General features: G+C 37.4%; 1 pseudogene; it reads right to left on the bottom strand.

The window, feature by feature from the left end:
- Positions 1–1,811: 1,811 nt before the first annotated feature.
- On the bottom strand, positions 1,812–2,384 carry LOC149220952 (probably inactive leucine-rich repeat receptor-like protein kinase IMK2 pseudogene; annotated as a pseudogene).
- Between the last annotated feature and the right edge of the window lie 18,127 nt (positions 2,385–20,511).

Genomic DNA, 20,511 nt, shown 5'->3' with positions numbered 1-20,511 from the left:
ATGGCATATAATAAGGTCTTCTAATAACAAGTCAGTGAGTTCATAGAGCCCTTTTTGTTATGTATAAGCTCGCTCAGTTAATAGTGTCGTGTTGCAGTCATGTAAATAGGACTTTAGTCTGTTTATGGTTAGTTTAGAGTTTGGTGAATATTATCAGTTATACCTTGGTCTTTATGTCAAGAATGAACTTTGAAGATGTAACTCTTGTGTAACTTGTTGCAACCGGGCACAAATTTCTATCAATATTACTCATTTTTGTTCAATTTTTTGTTGTATAAAAATAAAATAAATAATTGTAATTGTAATTATAATTAATTATTAAACTTGCTTAGATCCATCTTAATTCCGAAGGGAGAAAATATTTTGAGGTACAAACCTCTTTTAAAGTGAAAAGATATTTGATCCCTCTTTTCGCTTGGTAGATCCAAAGTTAAGATGGATCTACGTTGGTTAATATTAATGTTTTTTTGTTTTTTAAATGTTAATAAGTGAAAGGTTGAGTTTATATTTTTGAATTTGATTTGTTAATCATTTTAAATTTAAAATATCATACTTTTCTTTATAGGTTAGGAGATGGAATGTGGGACAAGATGCTTTGTCATGTGGATAGGAAAAACAAATTAATAAACTTTGAAATAAATAAAATATTTAATGTAATTATTGTTAATTAATAAAAAATAATTATTTTATATAAATAATTTTAATAACAAACAAAATTTTAATTTATCTTTTATACATATTCATTCATTTTTCTATTATCTATAATTGTTTTATTACACAATAGAATGTTATTATTTATCTTTAAGAGTTCATCTAATCGGTGGAGTCTTTGTTGTTGAAGCAACTTTGCTATTGAGAGGTCACAAGTTCAATTTCTCTCAACTCTTTTGGGGTCAGGCTTCATGGTTGAGCCGATAGGAAGTGATCATTTGTTTTGAGAAAAGATTTCGGCGATAATCACATCAAAATCCATTTGTCGACGCATTTCGAACTAGCAAGTGTGGTTCATCGTTAGAACAAGATAGCGGTCAATAATTTATGAGGTCGTGAACCACATAAAACATATATATATATATATATATTAATAATATAATAAATTAGTTATTAATATTTTGTATCTCTATTGGATCAGCCACACTTGCTGGATTGAAACATCAACACTACAAATTTTGATATGAATGATTAGGAAATACCAGAACAAAATTACTCTTCTCACAAAAGCGTACACTATGAAATACCCAAATAAATAAAATTAAAAATTAAAAGTTTATATATACTTAACATTAAAAAAATTATAATTTTTTATTCAAAAATCATATATAAAATGTTATATATAGAGAATCACTTATAGTAACTAAAATAGAGTAAATCACATTTTGAGATAGAGCCATCAAATTGTTGAGACTAGTGCATCGTAAAAATTGTCCATTGACCATTTCTATTCAATAATAAACTAGCAATTGCCCCTAAATGTGCAAAGATATGCCGAAGGAATAGATTTTTGGAAATATTATGTAGCCATAAACGGAGTCCACCCACAAAGGTTACATAATTTATTTTCATTTACTACCAAACATGTTTAAAAGAAAACAACATTTAACGTCAAATATGTTTTAAAAACAAAACATGGATGCTACAATACATAACAATAAAATCTAAGAATGAATTTAATGAACGAATGACTATGTACCCAAAAGCAACATACAGTAAAATCTAAGAATGAATTGAATGAACGAATGATTGTGTACCCAAAAGCAACATACAATGATATATTGTATAGTTATTATATGATATCATATGTATGAGTCTTATTATCTACTGTTGTGGTGTTGTTGAAGTGGAGGAGTGACCAAACTCAGGTTTGATTCCTCTAGCTGATGCACAACCTCATCCATATCTAGCCTTGCAGATGGCGTAGGGTCCACACAATGCATAGCCAATTGCAAAGCATTAAGCAACTCATCTCCAGAATTGGAAGCTTCTTTCATCAATTCCAAGTCAAAAACTTCATTAGTCCACTCTTCTTTCACAATGGAAGCAACCCATTCAGGAAGGTCCATCCCATTGTTTGCAGTCATGGGATTTCCTAGTGCCTTGCCAATCAGAAGCTCCAACAAGACAATCCCAAAGTTGTATACATATGTCTTGGTGGTGGCTTTCTTTAGTTTTGTGAGCTCAGGAGCCCTGTATCCAAGAGTCCCTGTTGTGGCAATCACATTGGAATTGGCAACAATTGTCATCAACCTAGACAAGTCAAAATCTGCAATCTTGGCATTCATGTTTGCATCAAGCAGGATGTTGTTGGAAGTGAGATTTCCATGAATGATGTTCTCATTGTTGTGTAGATAAGCAAGTCCTCTCCCTACACCAATTGCAATTTTCATTCTGGTGTGCCAATTCAAAGGTGTCTCTGGGCCTCTTGCATGAAGAAATGTTGCAAGGCTTCCACTAGGCATGAAGTCAAAGACCAAGATTTTTTCATCTTTAGGACCCCAGTAATAAGCTCTCAGAGCAAGCAAATTAGGATGCCTGATCTTCCCAAGAGCATTAGCTTATGTCTTGAATTCTCTTTGACTCTTTGCTATTCGCTCTGTTAGCCTCTTCACTGCAACTTGATTCCCTTCCTCCAAAGTAATCTTATACATAGTTCCATAAGTGCTCTTTCCCATTACTTTTGTAGTTGCACAAAGTAGGTCATTTGTTGTGAAATTTAAGGCCTCTAATTTTGTGGAATATCCAAGTAAACTAGAGGAAATGTTTAGATACTAGATTTTTTACTTGGAATGTTTGGATACTAGCTATATTTGAGAATTCATAAATTTTTGGTTGAGTTGCACTATATTTTCACATGCTTGTTTTTTAACTAAAAAAAAGTAACAATGGAGAAAATGATCTCTAAAATGTATAACTAATAGGAACCTTTGCAAAATAATTTACAATTTAAAGATACTCCTATAATAAGAGTAAGCCCTAGATATGTGAAAATAGAGTGCAACTCAACTAAAAATTTAGAAACTATTGCAAATAGTTAGTATCCAAACATTCCAAGTAAAAAATCTAGTATCTAAACATTTCCACTAGTTTACTTGGATTGTAATAAAACAATTGCTTTATTGACATTCTTGAAAGCTTTTAAACACGATTTAGAGTGCTGGGAAAAAAACCAACCCATGTCAAGAACATCATTTAATATGTGGATCATTGAAGAAGATGGTGCATCCATCATTTTGAGAATTTCTGGTTGTTCATGAGGTTGCTTGCTAGCATATGCCCAATACCAAGGACAACAACATTGAAGGGGAATGCAAAAAATGCACACAATCTTAAGCATCCTCTCCTTCACCATAAAAAAAAAGAGATATTTATTATGGAAAGAAACAACCTTATTAACAACAAAAGATATGATTGACACATCCAATTACAATGTCAATTTCCATCCGAATAGGTTGAAAAGAAACCATATCCACAATTATTACCCCTTATTTCACGGAATATGACGTTGATGAACTGTCACATAGTATTTTTTCTGTGTATTCAGACTTATTTTGAAATTTGTTCTGGAGTGCAAATAGTTCCCTCCTTTACTCTGCTTTCGTAGAGGACTTTTTCAAGTGCCTTGATGGTCAAGTAGAATTGCTTATCTGAACATCTCCCACAGTATCCAATGAAGACAATAGCAAACATAATAAGCAAGGCGATCCCTGAAGTATACAAAGCTTGCACGAAAAGAATATCTGGTGTCATACAAGAGTGAATTGCTAGTAGTAACAAACCAAATGACGACAGCGTAAAAAAGGCACAGTAGTTCTTCCAAGACAAAAACAGGGCATGATATAGGAAACATGGAAGGCTAATAACCATGAGAAGATCAATATACTGCAAATCCTGTCGAAATGAATTGTGCCATGGAGCACTAGCTTTATCAAAGGAATTATCAAAAACTCATGAAAGTGAAGTGAGAAAGAAAAGCATAGATGAAATACATCTGCAAGCAGTTTGAACAGTCTCATAACAGATAATAAGGCGAAAGAAAAGCGAAAAAGAGAGACCAACAATCAACATCAAAGGTATTGCAAATGTGAGATGCATGCCCTCCATTTCACAGTGAACCAGTAGGACAGAGAGCACCAAAAGACCAAAGCATCCAATAAAAAAAAGTACAACATTCTTTCGTTGTTTCCACCGGAAATATTCAAAATCGGTAGAGCTACAAGATGGCATTGGAAAGTGATACTCCCATTTGGCATCAAATTGACCCAACTGTTTTGGATATTTTTCCTTGGATCTCTGGCAACTTGACTTAAAATGCGATACCACTTGATTTTTTTTTGCCTAATCTGAGTCCCACAACCTTGGACTAAACTACTGCCAAAGCTTGGCCTGCCAACCTGCATTTCCCGTTGAACATTTAATCTTGGTGTGTAGGAATTGGAGGTGTACAAGATGGCCCGGTCATTAATCCTAACCCATCAATAACTGTATTCATCAATGACGTCCCAACTTCAGTTCCCTCAGGGCCTATAAATTTGAGGGATTTCTTCGGGGCTGATGCGTTTTTGCTCCATTCCTATGGTGAGTCTGTTCTAGTTAATGAATTTGGATTCGCATGCCTGGACACTGGAGCTACATATTTCTTGGTATGAAATATATAATCTCCTTCTCTTTCTATATGCAGTATCAACATAAGTTCAATTATATCGAAAAAAATTGATTGTAAAAGAGCGGTTGAATTTACTTTTCATGTGTGTGTGTTTGCTTTCTATTTTTGCATATATGAAGTCTCTTTTGCTTTCTATTTTTGCATATATGAAGTCTCTTTTGATTTCTATTTTTGCAGATATGAAGAAATCTCTTTATCAATGGTTTCAAACTAGTCCCAATAACATATTGCTACTCCTAGTTCTTCGGTAGCCCTATTGTATCCTGGCTTAGCTGCTATAGCTCGAGACTTCATATGTTGTACCTATGTTTTTCATGAATTTGTTGCAGTGCATGGCAGGATCAAGATCATAGTACTGCTGATTGTGTGCTTTCAACACTTCCATACTATTCAACTATTCTTTTTTTATTACAAAATGGCCCAAATGTTCTCCGAGCAGAACAGGCGTGGGCTCGATCCATGAAGTATAACGATGGACGCGAGGTCCAGAACGCGAAGGGAGCCAAGCTAGCAAAGCGAAGACTCGAACCTTCAGCACGGGTAGGAAGAGGAGAATTAATCATGGATTCTAACATTTGAGTAACAATGACAATATGATTTCCAAGGATATTGCACTTGTATATCATCATTTTCTGAGTCAAGAATATCTTTTCAATAGGAATCTCCATATCAAGATCTCCACGAGCAACCATAAATGCATCAAACTCACACAAAATTTCATCAAAGTTGACCACACCTTCCCGATTCTCAACCTGCTTATTTTGAAGATGGGGAATGCATTCAGAAGGCTGCCATTGGGAGAAAATGGATTCGGGAATAACGGAGTCATGGGCATTAAGCCGCTTGTGTGGGAAACTTGTGTCGTTGCAATTGCTGTCCTCCTCGGTATTCGAACCTCGCCTATTCGAATTTCCAAAGCTAGTACCGTAATCTTTTAACAAAGTCGTGGGCATTGAGCCGCTTGTGTGGGAAACTTGTGTCGTTGCAATTGTTTTCCTCCGGGATTCGAACCTCGCATATTCGAATTTCCAAAGTATCATAATCTTTATTTTTTCCAAAGCTCTTCCCTGCGTTTTAATGGTAATATCCATCTGCTGGCTTGTGAGCGCCTAGATCAACACCTCTACCGGGTTACTGAAAGTGGAAGGAGATGGCACAATAGTTGTTTCTCTCCATTTCACCATTTCTTTGGTGAGGCATGACAACCACTGCACGTAGAAACACACAAACCCTTCAGACTCGAACCTACCTGAGGCAACGTGGTCTGACAGACACTTGCAACGTGGTAAAAAACGATTTGACGGAGGAGGACGAAATTTAAGTTCATTGATTCGCTGCAGTGAACAATGTCTACACAACAAAAGCCAGCAGGGAGAGTGCCTTTGGCGTAATTGTAGTTTTCATTTGGAATTTCTAATTAAGCGTGGTATCTTTTATGGTTATAAATATTATTTAATTTTTTTAAATGAAAAAATATATAGAATATTTTATGATGTGTATGTAAAGCTATAAGCTTAAAAGATTAACGTTTAATTCTAATGGGTAATTACCACTTTATTATTAGTCCTTTCTATGGATATTCAGATTATAGTGATGAGTTAGTTGTTTACTCTATATATGTGTTTTCTTATTTCTTAAAAAAAATGTTTTTCTTGATTTATTATGTTAAATACAAAGGTTTTTTTTATTAAAAAAATTGTTTCTGTTGATTTACAATATTAAGTATAAAGGAATTGGAATAGTAATTTTATTAGAATTATATATATATATTTTAAATGTTTTTTGGCTTTCAAATTTGAGGTTTTATGGGTGGGTGGTGACATAAATTAAGGTTTCTTACACATTTAATAAAATTTCTTAGCAATATTTATTTTGTCATTGTAACATGCCTTCTCTCATATCTATCCACTTTCACCAGCTTGCTTGGGGTAAACATGAGCTTAGGGGCTACTATGACATGACTCAACCTCCTAGATGACATTAAGGAAATGGATCCGACATAACAAGACCTTATTGACTTCCCTCAGGTGCTATAAGACCCCCAGGAACTAACCAACCTTTCCAGATGCCCAACCCTTGAGTTAACTTACTTTTCAGTGAGCCAGTGTTTTGGGAATATTTAGTGTTCTTGGACAAACGCCTAACCCTCTAGACTTAATAGCTGGTCTAGAAACAACAGACAAAGTAATATCTACTTTTCCTATAAACAACAGATAAAATAAGAGGATAGAGAACCTACTTGTAGCTTCCGCTCGTTCCTTATCTCCCTTGACCGATTCTGTTGCTCCTTCCCGTACTTAAGTCGCTTGAGAAGTACCTGCACACAGACATCAACAAGAACCCATCAAAGCAAATGATATTGATCTATTGTTTATAAATAACATGGAATCGGGAACATGATATACATATGAAAGCATCAACATATAACACATGCATAAGGGAATTCTTTTTGAATATTTTATTGATAAGAGGAAGAATTACAACCCATATGTGCTCGATCCAACGACACTCTTCCAATTCAATTCCATCCTCTTCACCTCATGACAAGCAAGACACTTCAACACTATTACAATACTTGCAATTAGCTCTAATCTCATATCACCAGCATCTCCCTACAATTCAATAATTTACAGCCCCCTGATCTCTTAGATGAGTGATCTTTTTATAGGTGAATGAAGGAGGTTATGCCATCAATGGTGATAATGAATGCCTTTCTAAATTTAGAAATTAGTTCCATGGAAGAAGGGATAGGGGATTGATGTTTTCTAATTCCCTTCCTCATCCAAATGCGAACTCAAAGGAGTAGGTGGCATTGAGAAACTTCTAGAGGCTTCCAATGGATAAGGAATCTTCAACCCTCACGAAAGTTCGCTCAAATTCGTCCAGTGCAGGCCAAAGAGGGACCAAGTGCATTGCATAGCACCCTGTCAGTGTATGGTTTGCGTTGCAACGCACCCTAATGAAGGCCTATCTGCGCTGATATTCTTAGAGGCAGTTTTTGGATGTTTTCAGTGATGGAACTTCTTGGGATGTGAGGCATTCTGATGACTAACTTCTTTAGGGCATGTAACAATTGCATTAGGGGTTGATGGAACCTAATAACATCGATCTGTAAGTTGGGGTTGATGTGCCCAAATGGATCTGTAACAGTTGCTCCCTAAAGCATGAAGTCAAAAATATATATGTCGAGTGAAATGCTTTATCATGAGGAGAGGAGGTTTTGAAATGGAAGGTGACCTGCATCAATTACAATACATATATCATGATAATTTGATTTTTCTCATGAACTAGCTGAGGGAAGGCATACCCATGCTCAGCTTATAAACTTTCATTACATGTACAAATATAGTCGTCTACAGATATAGACCCATGAATGGTTGACCATGAATGTAAGGCCATTGTACATTTGATTTAGTACTCCTGAAAATATCACAGCCCAGATGGATGGAACTAGATCCGGGGTCTTCAATCTCGTTCAATCTTTTTCTCAAGTACAAGTCTAACCATGTGAATAGATGTTCTGAAGTCGAACATGGAAAGACATCGTCTGATTACCAGCCAATGATGTAAGTTGTTAATAGACGCGAGAGGAATCACTGATAATGATAATGACCCTCAAGGTACTATAGTACATTTCGCATGGTGTGAATAAATGATTTGATGTCGAACACCATACAAAGTCTTTCGGTTGAAGGCCATTGATGTCAACCTATCGCCGGAAGCGAGAAACCTGCCATTGATGTATGCAAGCTTCAAGGTACTGAAGGGGTGTTTCTGAGTCAACTTCTTGGATGATGTGCTGATGTCGACAAGAAGTGACTCATCATAGGAGGGCCTTGATGTATCCCACATCTACGACACGAAACGAGGTAAATGATTTTGGAGATGAAAAATCGACTGATGACACAAGGTTTAGGAATGGCGATCATGAAAATGAAGGTTTACGGTATTGCAAAGGATGAAGTTTGAACTGAATGACTTCTCTTGAACATATCGGCGACACTGAATGAATTGGCAGCATTGACCCAAAACCAAGTAATGGATGGTATGATAGACCAATGGTGTGATAACCATCAAGCAGATAACCCAACCCAAATAGTCACGGAGATGAAGTGAAAGTGTCATGTTCAAGAGCGACTTGCTACCATAAAGTTTTCTTGACTTTTTCCCTTTTTCCCCAGTCATTGCTGACCAGTACCTCTTTATTTTTTATCAAGCTTGAGGAGGATAACATATGCTTGTTGTATAATTTCACCCTTTGGGCAAATCCATCGCTATTTGATGCTTTAACGAGTCTAGCGAAGGTGAAACTCGGCCTTGTCTAGATGGACAAGCTTGTCGCTATTTGATGTTTTTAACGAGTTTAACGACAAAGACAACTCAATCCTTTTCATGTTTAGAGAGTTTGAAAAGGGACGAAAAGGAAACTCCACAAGTTATTTTTCATAAAATAATCTCTCAAGTCTGAAAAAGAGTAAAATAATACAAGAGAGATGTCGTTTCCAATCCTTTAACGAGTTGGAATAGACAAGCGCTCGACAATCTTTTCATATTAGAAGAGTTTGAAAAGAGTTTAAAGAGGACTCCAAGGGGGTTCCTTTTTCGTTTTTAACAGAGCTCGAAAAAGGGATAAAAGTTTACTTTGTGGTCAAAGATGTTCAATTTACACTTAAGCACGTCAAATTATGCTTTTAGTTGTTAAACCTGCTCAAAACTCCATCAAAGAGGATTAAAAATACATGTTCATGGATAAAAATGAATAAAAACCAATGTTTACTCGATTAACGTGCAAGAAATAAACATAAAAACAAGTTTTATTATTCATTTTTACCATTTCACTTTTACCCTTTGTTTTTGGTGCTCTGGAGCAGTTTTCTACCTCAAAGTTCACTAGTTGATTGTGGAGGATTCAGTGGACCGTTTCTCATGCCGTCCGGATCAGGTAGGAGCTATCCCTATTCTCTTCCATTTTATTCCATTTATTTTCAGTTTTAAGCAAAAAAAATTGGTTTTTGAGGCCCTTAGGGTTTCATTTTGTGCACTCTGGATCAGCGCACCCTTTCTATATCGAAAGGTGTGCTGCATTCCACACATCTAGAAGGCTGTATGCATTGCAGCACACTGTCTCTAAGGGAGGGGTGCGATGGGCGCAAAAACCAAATTTTGACAACTGTTTTCTCCCAAATTTTCCATTGTTTTTTGCAAAAATGGATCCTAATTTGTCTAATGGTTGCATTTCAGACATTCATCAGATCAAAATGGTGATTATATGGAGAGAACGAGAGCATGAAGAACAAGACATGATTGCCTTAAATAATTATGGAACAGTTGATGCCTTAAGGAATTGCGGGTTGCTGAAGTATTTTTGATTATCCAGCATGTGACAACAAATTGAGCTTTTGCAATACCTTGTTCATTCTTGGGATCCTACCGATCAGGTTTTTCACATTAGGGGTAAAACGGTCCCCTTTACCATCGATGATATTTACTTTCTGACTAGACTGTCGAGGCGGGGTGCCCCCATCTCATTATCAGGATTTACTAGAGGAGGTGAATTAGTGAGAGATTATATACGACAATTCTACTGAGAAGGAGCTCAACCTAGTAGAGACGGAAAGACCAATATCAGGGATGCTGATGATTTACCATTGAGAACAATCCTTTTACCCTCGCCAAACTGGCTGGCAGTGAAACTTTACACTTGGCAAATAGGTCATATATGCAGTATGCTTTAGAGTGTTTGGAGCCAAAAGTGTTCAACTGGTATGATGCAGTTCTTTTATCCATGAAAGAACAATTGACCAAGGTAAAGAATGGAAAGACAAAAATTTTTGGTTATGGGTCCATCTTGGTTTCTTTTGCCTTGGAGAGAATTCCACTCATGTAGCCACAACACATCTCACTGGGAGTATCTGGACCTAGAGACCCACAAATGCAGAGGTGGGTAGATCTTATGGCTAGGCATGCTGGCCACTCATTGATCTCGTTTACACCTGCTTTCCTTGAGTGGTTTGACCGCCAAGACATGACCTTCGCAAAATATCCATATTCAGGGATGGATTTCCGTGGTGATCCAGATCTAATGTTACCGGTTGGGGTGTAGTGGAGTGCTATTAGTAAATTGATTGACCAAAGTGTTTTTGTTTTTAAAGTTTCTACTTTTTTTGTGTTTTTTTTTTATTGCCAAGACTAAACAAACATTTTTAATATGTCTGTAGATGTTGGACCTGTTCGATCTGTGGGACACCAACGAGAGGCAGGTGCGCTAGTACAGAGAGCTGTTGGGAGAGCAGTTCTCTGAGACTTGGATTTAGCAGAGACACTGGCCCAGCTATAGGATCACATAGAGGGTTTGACCCTAGGCATTGCGGATGTCTGGATTAAGGAGATTTCTATGCGATTGCAGTGCCACACCATTGGCGTGATGAGTCATTGGATAAGACTCCTACGCGTGATAGCACAAGCTGTGACCTGTTATCATGAGCAGCATTAGTCTACTTGGATATTTTCTGCATGCATTTTTGGGTTTTTTGGGTCAGATGACCAATTTTTGTCTTGGACACAAACTATTTGTAAAAACTTATATACAACTATCTATTTGACTTTCAGAGTTTTATTATGGTTAAGTGATGCAATCCTATTCAAATGATGTTGTGAATTGAAAATGTTTACTCTACATATGTTGCAAATGTCTGTTTAACACATAGTTCGCTAGAGAATCAGTTAATGTGTTTAGATTTCTAGAAATATGTTGATATTGAATAAACTCAAAATACCTTTCCAAAATACGAACTCTAAGGAACATGCGATGAATTGCTGGGTTTCGAACGGTATAGACGCCAATAAGTTGTAGTACGACAAGTTGTGAGTCTAGCCTAATGATGATTCGGCGTATGCCAAGTGAAATGGCATCAGAGAGGAGTTCAATCAACACGCTATACTTAGCGATATTGTTTGTCGATTGTCCAATACATATCCCTCTAAAACTCACTAACTCGCCGCTTGGAGCGAAAATGGCCCATGCTGTAGAAGATAAATTCTGCGTACTACGACTAGCTCCATCGGCATAACCAACAAATGGTTCCGAAAAGTTCGACATCTGCAACAAATGCAAAGTGGATTACCTAACCAAATAAAAACTCTAAAAGAAACACACACACAAATGCAATCAAAGCATATATACAGTGAGTTTTACTACACTCAACTAAGCATAGTAACGTTTAAGGTACAACCCATTTTGGGATTGTGACAGTGGAATCCCATCATAGTCCACTAACTCGTAGGCACCTTTTGTCAACACATGTTTAACAATGTAAGGGCCCATCCATAGTGGTTCAAATTTTCCCGCTCCAAGTTTATCAGAATCCTGATCGTAAAGCAAGACCAGGTCACCTTTTGAGAAGACACGAGGCTTAACATTTTTATCATATTGCGCCTTGATGTGTTTTTTATGCACTTCATTAGCCACTGCGGCATCATGACGGGTTTCATCCAGATGGATTAACTCTAAGAAACACGTTTCTTCTTCAGAAGTGTCAAGTAGAAGGTCAATTGCGAGTTTGAGAGACGATATTTCACATTGGATTGGTAAGACTGCTTCCAAACCATATACCAACTGAAAAGGTGTAAATTTGGTCGCATTTCTCACTGAGGTTCGATATACCCACAAAGCCGAGTACAGGATTAAATGCCAATTCCTTTTATGAAATCCAATCATTCTTTGCAACATGCACTTAAGGACTTTGTTGATAGCCTCAACTTGTCCATTAGCTTGCAGGTAGTATGGAGTAGAACTATCATGTGACAATCCTAATTTGGCAGTTAATTCGACCATCATGTGATTGCGAAAATGTGACCCATGATCTGTAACTATAGCTTGTGGTACACCAAACCTGGCAACCACATGGTTGAAAAAAACAGAGCAACCGTTTCGCCACTGTTGTTCAATGTTGGCATCGCCTCGGCCCATTTGGTAAAATAGTCAACGACGACTATAATATACCCATGCCCCCCGGCCGAGGTGGGGTTACATGTCATAAAGTTAATGCCCCATTTTGCGAATGGGCCAACAACAACGACTGGATGCAGTGGTGTAGGTGGTAATCTGGTTTTACGGTCAAATATCTGGCAAGCATGGCAACTTTTGACAACAAGAATGCAATCTTTGAATATGGTTGGCCAGAAGTAGCCAACACGTAGAATTTTTTGTGCAGTTGCGTAACCAGATAAATGCCCCCCACAAGCACCTGAATGACACTCATTCAAAGCTTTTTTGACCTCCTCATGAGTAAGGCACCTACGTAAGATCGTATCGATACCACATTGATAAAGTGTATCACCAATGATTAGATAATTTTTGGCTTGGTATCGAGTACGTCGCTGGTCTGGACATAGACCAGTATATCTCCATACCATGGATACCATGGATCCAAGATTGATGCTTCTAATGTTAAATCATTGGAGGATGAGGGAAGATCGCAAAGTAACTTGGCAAAGACAAGAGATTTCTTTGATTTAGATTTGATGAATTCCAAATCAAACTCCTGCAAGATAACTATCCATTTAGAATATTTGCCCCCCAACAATTGACGTGAAAAAATGTATGTCATAGGGTTGCAATATGATATAATGGTAGTTTTATGGAGGAGGATGTAATGACGAAATCTCTGCACAGCTTGAACGGCTGCCAAGGCTAACTTTTCGACATATGAATACTTACTTTTTGTATCGTTGAGATTACAACTCAAATAGTAAATAGGATGTTTAGTTCCACTTTCTTCTTGAACTAAAACCATACCAATGGTTGTATTTGCAACGACGAGATACATGCAAAAATCTTTTTGATAGTTTGGGGCATACATTAATGATGCTCTAATCAAGGAATCTTTGAGAGCATCAAAAGAAGCTTGTGCAACTTGGTCCCAATGGAAGGGTACCCCTTTCTTCAATAGACGTGTATAACCTTTAGCTAATTCAGCATAGTTTGGAATGAATCTCCTCAGAAAATTTGCCTTCCCTTGAAGTCTTTGTACCTGTAACAAGTTTGAAGGTGGAGGCAAGTCAAGGATTGCCTGAACCTTAATGGGATCAAGTCGAATTCCATCTTTTGAAACTATGAATCCAAGCAATCGACCAGAGCCAACAAAAAACACACATTTATGTGGATTGAGTCTTATCTTGTAGTGTCGACATCGTAAGAATATTGCTCTCAAATGTTGCGGTGATCAGTCCGTTTTTGCGAATGAGCAGGCAAATCATCAAGATAAGGTTGAACAATGTGCTTGATGTCATGGAAGGCATAATTCATCGCCCTCTAAAATGTAGCCCCTGCATTCTTCAAACCAAAAGGTAGCTTTCGATAAGCGAATGTGCCCCACGAACATATAAAAGCGGTTTTTGATTGGTCCTGTGGGCGGATATTGATTTGATTGTAGCCAGAAAATCCATCCATGAATGAAAAGATTTCACATCCGGCACATTCGTCAATAATCTGGTCAATAAAAGGTGTAGGATAATTGTCCTTTGGACATGCTTGGTTTACATCCCTATAATTGACGCACACTCGAATTGTCCCTTGTTTTTTCATCACTAGAACAATATTAGATACCCAATCAGTAAGAGGTATAGGGAAAATGAAGCCAGCACGCAAAAGTTTTTCAACCTCTGCTTTAATGGTAGCAACTTTCTTAGGATGAATAGGTCGAAGCCACTGTCGTACTAGTTTGACATCAGGGTACATTTTAATCTCATGTTCAACAATACTTGAGTCAATGCCTGGCATCTCCTCATAAGACCATGCAAAGATATCTTGAAATTCGCGAAAAAGAGCACAATAGGTATCAAGTTCTAGTGAAGAACAGGATTTGCCGACATGAATGTTTTCTACAATGTTAGGCTTGGTCGAAATGTTTATAGAAATCGTTTCTTCTATGTTGGACAAATTACGCTCAGAATCTATAGTATTTACAGAATTTGACAAGAAATCAACAATCGATGGGTGATTTAGTTCATCTGAATAATCTTCATTGTCATCTCGAAGTTGTTGAGTGCGGATTAGGGTTTGCCGCACAAGCCCGAAAAATTGATTGCTATGATGATTCAATGGGGCTGAACGACAACCCCTCACTATGACTATCAATTTCAAAGTAGTTGGAAATCTTCGTAAAATCAGATGATGTCAAAGAAATCATGTTGCAAGTCTCCACTCTTGCCACTTCTGCTAAACTAGATGGTGACGGGAGGGTAAAAGTGCCCATTAGGGAAGGATCTTTAAGGAGACCTACTCCAACACTTTGAAGTGACAGTGGGTTTCTGTGTATCAACGGAATGCTTCCCATAGCCTATGAACTATTGGCAAAGAAGGCTAGCTGATCAATGATTGTGATTCCACCCTTGAAAGGGAATGCAATTGTACGAAAGTACGTGGAAACGATAGCAGCCATAGCATATACCCAAGGCCTTCCTAGTAAAATGTTGAAATCGAGGAGTCCATCAACTAGCTCAGCGTCAATAGTAACTGTCTTGCCCCCTAGTTCGATTTGCAGGTTACTCAAAATCCCATATGGAGTATATGTTCTTCCATCAAAGGCTTTTAACGTAGTTGGTGATCGTGACAATGGCGGTGAACCAAGTGTTTTCCAGCAGCTCATGGACATAATGCAAGTAGATGCCCCCTCATCAATAATAGTTCAGTGAACGTTCTTATTGAGAGCTTTTACTTGTATTAGGAAAGCTAATTGTGCCAGTAACTATGGTGAATATCCTGCATGGTTAAAAACCACAAGATTTGAATCCATAGGATCTATTCCACTTGTTGCTGACAATAAAGCTTGTTTCTGGGAGGGACAATTTTGCAACACCTCGAGTGTCGACATAGCGGAAGGTGATTGAGCCAGATCCTCCATTATGTTATAGTTTTGAGCTGCTCGAGCATGAGGATTGAATGTTGATTTGTGCACAACTCCCTTAGGTGGTTTTATTGTAAACTCAGGTACAACTGGTGGAACAACTTCAGGTGGAGTCGAGGTTAAAGTACTAGGTTGATCAGTGGCCTGGTTATTTGACGACGACGGATTTCCATAATCTTTGTTTCTTGTTGACACCAAAACATCATTTTGTGGATTTGTGATGGATAACATGAGTACTTTGGATGTGGAAGCATTGTCAGTTGCAACCAAATGTGTCTCCGGGGTAGGAAACCGATCTGTCAACACTGCTATTGTAGTTGAAGTCTTTAAGAGTTTAGAGACCTTAGAGCAATGTGGACAATCTCTTGTATAATGCTTGTCATTACACGTCATTCATTATAGCAGTAATTACACCAGAAAATGCATATATGGGCATATGTCATTATGCATTCATGAATTATATATTACATTGCTTTAGCAAAGATAGACACAACAGGATGATATCAGACATGGATAACTAGGTTTCCTTATCGCAGTAGGGGAATCAGATGATTTCTCTGGAGTGGAATTTTCTTGTTTCTTTTTGTTATTCTTCCCCTTTTTCTTACCTCTTGGTTGCTTTGGATTTTTGCCTTTGTCAGATGACACGACATTAATCTCTAAGGCATGAGTGTTTTCTGATGCATTGGTAGCTTGATTGGAAATAACAAGAGTTTGACCAGATGGTCTTCTTGCCCCCTGTGTGCTTGAAGAACTGATCACACCGTCGCCAGCATGAGAGTCCCTACTTGATTGTGGAGGTGGTGGAATAGTGAAAGCTGGTCTAGGTGCATCGGGAATTTTATCATAGAGCGTGTCAGATTATGTGTAAATCAAATATAAGTATTGGACACGAGCGATAACTTGCTATTCTGTGACAACTCCTCCTTTTGCCACATCCTTGGCGATTGATGGCAACAAGGACTTTATGAACCACTCAGCTAAAAACTGATCGGGAACGTATGTCTTAACCATTCGATGATGACACCACCACTCATGAATATGATCTGAGATATGGGTAGCAGTAGTCTGTTTAAAGTTGGTCAAGAGCTCTGTTCCAGTCTCGTATCTGATAGGTAACTGGAAGTGGGTCAAAAAGGTAGTGGCTAAAGTGGTGAAGTTATCGAAAGAAGCTCTCGGTAATTCAATGTACCATTTAGCAGCTGGACCAGTAAGTGTTCTTTGGAAAAGATGAAGTCTGATCGAATCATCATTCAAAGTGTTGGATGAACACCATAAATGAAAGGTCATAACATGATTCGATGGGTCTTCTCCAGGATTTCTGTTAAACTTCGGAATATCAGATGGTAACTGTTGGCATTATGATACATATGTTGTACTTGATGGCAACCCACTCATCTCAGATAATAAATTATAATGTAGAGAAAAGTTCACGCACTTATATGCAGAGAAAAGTTTATTTCATGTAGAGAAAAGTTCACGCACTTTTATGCAGAGAAAAGTTTATTTCATGTAGAGAAAAGTTCACGCACTTTTATGCAGAGAAAAGTTTATTTCATGTAGAGAAAAGTTCACACACTTTTATGTAGAGAAAAGTTTATTTCATGTAGGGAAAAAGTTCACGCACTTTCATGCAAGGAAAAGCGCGTATATGTTGGAGAACTTACCTTTGGTCCATGGTAGTTAGTCCTTGGTATTTGAACCTATGGTTTTGGACCATGGTACCTCGTCAGAAGTGTTGATCTCACGCACTTTCATGGTTGGTTCATGGTATTAGTCCAACAGTTTTTTGATCCTATGGTTTTGGACCGTGGTATTGTGGAAGGCCTAAGACTATATAAGAGGAAGAAGATCATTTGGCAATGTATCATCAAATGAATTGAATATCTAATAAGTGCTAGATCTGAAATATTTGTGATTGGGTTATGGTGCAGATCTGGATCTGAATGAAGGAGGAACCTTAGCGCATAAAGAAGGATAAGTTCTATTGATGGGTCATAATCTTTATGCTTGAATAATAGTATCTTTGTATGATTTTGATCTGTTATATGAGGCGCATGCTTGATCTATAAATTTGACAATCTGGGTTAATTAGTGTCTGAATATTTGAAAGAAGGAATTATTCTTTATAGATCTGCACGCAGGTTTCAGATTGTTGAAGTAGCGTATATCTTTAAATTATGATCTAGCTGCCTCTGTCTATTGCTGCAGTATTCTGGGTTCAGAATTTGGTGTGTGGTTACTGTTACTGTGTTCTGGGTACAGTTGTCAGAGAAGTGTTTACTTGATTCAGTGCTAATTGGGAAAAGGAGATTGTTTGATGCAGATATACTTGATGATTGATTGATGTTCATGGATCCAGTTTGAAAATTTATGAAAAGTGGTCCTTGAAAGAAAAGAAGTAGTGGGTTGTAACTCCCTTCCAGGAGAGAGAGTTGTAGCTCTCTGCAGGTTGCAGCCTGCGTACTGGTAAAGGACTGCACCAGTACAAAATCATTGTAAAAGGAATTTCTAATTGAAAGAAGATAGAGACATATTGCAGCAGGTGGTTTTAACCCACATTGGGTTTCCACCTTATATCTGGTGTTCTTTGGTGTGACTATCTATTTTTCTTGTTCATGCTCATTATTTTATGGTACTGACATATAATAATTCAAAGTATAAATATATTGAAAAAGAATTAGATAATACTGATTCACCCCCCTCTCAGTATTATTTCCAACAATTGGTATCAGAGCAGGTCCTTCTGAAGAAGCTTGATCGCTTGAAGGAAGATCTAACATCATGAGCAACTACGAGAGGGAAGCATCAATCAGGCCACCGATTTTTGATGGAACAAACTTCGTATATTGGAAGGTAAGAGTTACTGCCTATCTTCAATCCTTGGGTACAAAAGTATGGGACATTATAGAAACAGGGTATACTTTTCCATCAGCTACTCCTACAGATTCAGCTGAGAAGAAGAAATATGAAACAAATGCAAAGGCGGTTAATACTCTTCTAGGATGTCTATCTCAATCTGAATTTGTGAAGGTTATGCAATATAAATCCGCAAAAGAAATATGGGACAAGATTGTTTTGAGCTACGAAGGAGATGAACAGGTAAAACGTGCAAAACTTCAAACCCTCAGGATTCAGTATGAGAATCTCAGAATGTATAATGATGAAAGTGTGGCTAACTATTTCCTTCGGGTAGATGAGATTGTTAATTGTATGAAAAACTTGGGTGAAGAAATAAAAGAGGCTGTTGTGGTTGAAAAAGTCCTAAGATCATTGTCCCCCAAGTTTGAATCTAAAGTGTCTGCAATAGAAGAAAAGGAAAATCTACGAACTCTTACTATGTCTCAGCTACACGGAATTCTAACTGCTTATGAAATGAGAAAAGGAGGTCTATCAGACAGGAGAGAAGCTGCTTTTAAGGCTTCAGGCAAAGGAGACTACTATGAATCAAGTCACGTGCCAGAAGAAGAAGAAGAATCAAATTTTGTTAGAAATCTTCAACGGGGTACTGGAAGGTTCAGAGGTAAGCTACCTTTTAAATGTTTTGCTTGTGGAAGAGTAGGTCATTATGCTGCAAAATGTCCTCATAAGGATAAGATTGACAAAGGAAAGGAACCTGCCAGATGGAACAAGAAACATAATGCAAATAAGAAAAGCTACTACACTCATGAAGACAGTGATGGTCTATCAAATAGTGATGAAGATGAACGAGGTAATGACTATAAACTTTTAATGGCATTTGAAGATGATGATTACATGGATGCTATAGATGTGGATAGTTTTTATGAAGAGATTTCTAGACTTAAGACATGTATAGACGAAAAGAATATGATCATTGATACTCTACAATTTCAAATTGATGAAAAAGAAAAATATCTTGAAAAGTTAGAAGGTGAAATTGTTGGCCTTAGAAAAGAAATTGAGAAAACAAAGGCTATTAATCTTAAGTTTGTCAAAGGATCTGAAACTCTGGATGAGATCATCAATGTACAACGTTCTCCGTTAAACAAGACAGGTCTGGGGTATAATGGAGAAACATCTCAAGCATCCACCTCAAAGAGTTATCTTGATGCAGCAAGAAGGAATGAGCAAAAGCACAATGGAGATCACCAGGTAAAGCAGGGATGAATTACATCAAGAACTAACAAAGACTACCAGGTGAACCAGGGGCAATCTGTCTTAAGGGTGAACAAAAGCTACAACCAGCCACAGGTAAAGTCTTCTCAATTTGCTTCAAGAATGGATGACAATAAGAATTACAATCATTTGGGTGGTAGATTTGACAACCGCAGAAGTTTCTTCAATGGCCAATGTTTCTCTTGCCATAACTTTGGTCACAAAGCAGTTCAATGTGTTGCATATAAAACAATCATGACTAGAGAAGCTCAAAAACAAAGAAGTATGACTGGGATTACAAAAAGGACCTATAACAACTTTTCGGCTCTTGAAAATGAAATTGAATGTTCTATTTGTAATAACTTCGGTCATGAAGATTCTGAATGCAGGAGCAGATTTCAGCAGACAAAGGAACAAGCCTCAAGCACCAGAACATGGAGAATAAAGGAACCACAATCAGAAAGATGTGGGATAGCCTTTTATGCAGAGGGATAGGAAAATCTATGGTACATCGACAGTGGATGTTTGAAGCATATGACAGGTGATAAAGAAAAACTTGAATCATATTCTGCTTTAGAAAAGGGAAAGAAAGTTTCTTTTGGAAATGATACTCCAGCAGCTATAAAAGGAAAAGGCACAACTCAGTTAAAAGAAAAGGTCAAAGCTTGAAATGTTTTGTATGTTGATGGCTTGAAGCATAACCTTCTGAGTGTCAGTCAGATGTGCGATCAAGGAACCGAGGTAATATTTCGATCAAATGGATGTAGTGTTCGTGATCTTGATACAAGGAAAACAATGATCAAAGGTAGAAGAACTCCAAATAATCTA

This window comes from Pinus tabuliformis, chromosome Q, assembly GCF_031772625.1.
Source record: "Pinus tabuliformis cultivar Carrire ecotype Pingquan chromosome Q, CPIR1, whole genome shotgun sequence".
In the NCBI taxonomy this organism is placed as follows: domain Eukaryota; kingdom Viridiplantae; phylum Streptophyta; class Pinopsida; order Pinales; family Pinaceae; genus Pinus; species Pinus tabuliformis.
The sequence above is the reverse complement of the archived record's forward strand: the minus strand, read 5'-3'. Positions and strand labels throughout refer to the sequence as shown.